This window comes from Heterodontus francisci, unplaced genomic scaffold (genome assembly GCF_036365525.1).
Source record: "Heterodontus francisci isolate sHetFra1 unplaced genomic scaffold, sHetFra1.hap1 HAP1_SCAFFOLD_52, whole genome shotgun sequence".
Classification (NCBI taxonomy): domain Eukaryota; kingdom Metazoa; phylum Chordata; class Chondrichthyes; order Heterodontiformes; family Heterodontidae; genus Heterodontus; species Heterodontus francisci.
This window is the reverse complement of record NW_027141175.1, coordinates 9,952,260-9,956,137: the sequence shown is the minus strand read 5'-3', so window position 1 is coordinate 9,956,137 and position 3,878 is coordinate 9,952,260.

Sequence of the window (3,878 nt, the reverse complement as noted above, 5' to 3'; positions counted from 1 at the left end):
AGACACACACTTACACCAAGTAACAAAGACAGACACTGACATCCAGTAAAACAGACACACAATTACACCAAGTCACAAAGACACACACTGACATCCAGTAACAAAGGCATACACTGACACCCAGTAACTAAGACACACAGTGACACCAAGTAACAAAGACATACACTGATACCCAGTAACACAGACACACAATTACACCAAGTAACAAAGACATACACTGACACCAAGTAACAAAGACATACACGGACACCAATTAACAAAGACATACAATGATACCCAGTAACACAGACACACACTTACACCTGGTAACAAAGACATACACTGAAACCAAGTAACAAAGACATACACTTACTCCAAGTAACAAAGACATACTCTGACACCAAGTAACAGAGACAAACACTGGTACGCAGTAACACAGACACACACTTACACCAAGTAACAAAGACATACACTGATACCCAGTAACACAGACACACACTTACACCAAGTATCACGGACATACACTGACATCAAGTAACAAAGTCATGCACTGACATCAAGGAACACAGATACACAGTGACACCCAGTAACACAGAGAAACACTGACACCAAGTAACAAAGACACACACTGACACCAAGTAACACAGACATACACTGACACCAAGTAACAAAGACACCCACATAGACCAAGTACAAAGACATACACTGACACCAAGCAACAAAGACATACAATGATACCCAGTATCACAGACACGCACTGACAAACAGTAACAAAGACATACATTGACACCAAGTAACAAAGACAGACACTGATACCCAATAACACAGACACACACTTACACCAAGTAGCAAAGACATACACTGATAACCAGTAACAAAGACACACACTTACACCAAGTAACAAAGACATACTCTGTCATAAAGTAACAAAGACTTACACTGACAGCCAGGAACACAGATACACACTGACACCCAGTAACACAGAGAAACACTTGCTCCAAGTAACAAAGACATGCACTGATACCCAATAACACAGACACACACTTACACCAACTGACACAGTCATACACTGACACAAAGTAACAAAGACATACACTGACAGCCAGGAACACAGATACACACTGACACCCAGTAACACAGAGAAACACTTGCTCCAAGTAACAAAGACATGCACTGATACACAGTAACACAGACACGCACTTACACCAAGTCACAAAGACATACACTGACACCCAGTAACAAACACATGCACTGATACCGATTAACACAGACACACACTTACACCAAGTAACAAAGACATACTCTGACGCCAAGTAACAAAGACATACACTGATACCCAATAGCATAGAAACACACTTACACCAAGTAACAAAGACATACACTGATACCCAGTTACACAGACACACACTTACACCAAGTATCACAGACACACACAGACACCAAGTAACAAAGACGTACACTGATACCCAGTAACACAGACACACACTTACACCAAGTAACAAAGACATACACTGACACCAAGTAACAAAGACAGACACTGATACCCAGTAACACAGACACACACTTACACCAAGTAACAAAGACATAAACTGATACCCAGCAACACAGACACACACTTACACCAAGTAGCAAAGACATACACTGATACCCAGTAACAAAGACACACACTTACACCAAGTTACAAAGACATACTCTGACATAAAGTATCAAAGACATACACTGACACCAAGTAGCAAAGACATACACTTACACCAAGTAACAAAGACATACACTGACACCAAGTAACAAAGACATACACTTACAACAAGTAACAAAGACATACACTGACACCAAGTAACAAAGACATACACTGATACCCAGTAACTCAGACACACAATTACACCAAGTAACAGAGACATACACTGACACCAAGTAACAAAGACATACACATACACCAAGTAACAAAGACATACCCTGACACCAAGTACGAAGACATACACTTACACCAAGTAACACAGACAAACACTGACACTAAGTAACAAAGACATACACTGACACCAAGTAACAAAGACATGCACTGATACCCAGTAACACAGACACACACTTACACCAAGTAACACTGACACACAATTATACCAAGTAATAAAGACAAGCAATGACACCAAGTAACAAAGACATACACTGATACCCAGTAACACAGACACACAATTACACCAAGTAACACAGACAAACACTGACACCATGTAACAAAGGCATACACTTACACCAAGTAACAAAGACATACACTGACACCAAGTAACAAAGACATACACTTAGACCAAGTAACACAGACAAACTCTGACACCAAGTAACAAAGACACACACATACACCAAGTACACAGACATACACTGACACAAAGTAACAAAGACATACACTGATACCCAGTAACACAGACACACACTTTCACCAAGTAACAAAGACAGACACTGATACCCAATAACACAGACACACACTAAGACCAAGTCACAATGACATACACTGACACCCAGTAACAAATGCAAACACTGACACCCAGTAACAAAGACACACACTGACACCAAGTAACAAAGACACACACTGACACCTAGTAACAAAGACATACACAGACACCAAGTAACAAAGACAGACACTGATACCCAATAACACAGACAGACACTTACACCAAGTAACAAAGACATACACTGATACCCAGCAACAAAGACACACACTTACACCAAGTAACAAAGACATACACTTACACCAAGTAACACAGACAAACACTGACACAAAGTAACAAAGACACAAACATACACCAAGTACACAGACATACACTGACACCAAGTAACAAAGACATACACTGATACCCAGTAACACAGACACACACTTACACCAAGTAACAAAGACAGACACTGATACCCAGTAGCACAGACACACACTAAGACCAAGTCACAAAGACATAGACTGACACCCAATAACAAAGACAAACACTGACACCCAGTAACAAAGACACACACTGACACCAAGTAACAAAGACACACACTGACACCAAGTAACAAAGACATACACAGACACCAAGTAACAAAGACAGAAACTGATACCCAGTAACACAGACAGACACTTACACCAAGTAACAAAGACATACACTGATACCCAGCAACAAAGACACACACTTACACCAAGTAACAAAGACAGACTCTGATACCCAGTAACACTGACATGCACTTACACCAAGTAACAAAGACATACACTGACACCAAGTAGCAAAGACATACACATACACCAAGTAACAAAGACATACACTGAAACCAAGTACAAAGACATACACTTACACCAAGTAACAAAGACATACACTTACACCAAGTAACAAAGACATACACTGACCTCAAGTAACAAAGACATACACTTACACCAAGTAACACAGACATACACTGACACCAAGTAACAAAGACACACACTGACACCAAGTACACAGACATACACTGACACCAAGTTACAAAGACATACACTGAAACCCAGTAACAGAGACAAACACTTACAGCAAGTAACAAAGACATACACTGACACCAAGTAACAAAGACATACACTTACAGCAAATAACACAGACATACACTGACACCAAGTAACAAAGACATACACTGATACCCAGTAACACAGACACACAGTTACACCAAGTAACAGAGACATACACTGACACCTAGTAACAAAGACATACACTTACACCAAGTAACAAAGACATGCACTGACACCAAGTAACAAAGAAATACACTGACACCAAGTAACAAAGCCATACACTTACACCAAGTAACACAGACAAACACTGACACCAAGTAACAAAGACACACACATATACCAAGTACAAAGACATACACTGACACCAAGTAACAAAGACATACACTGATACCCAGTATCACAGACACACACT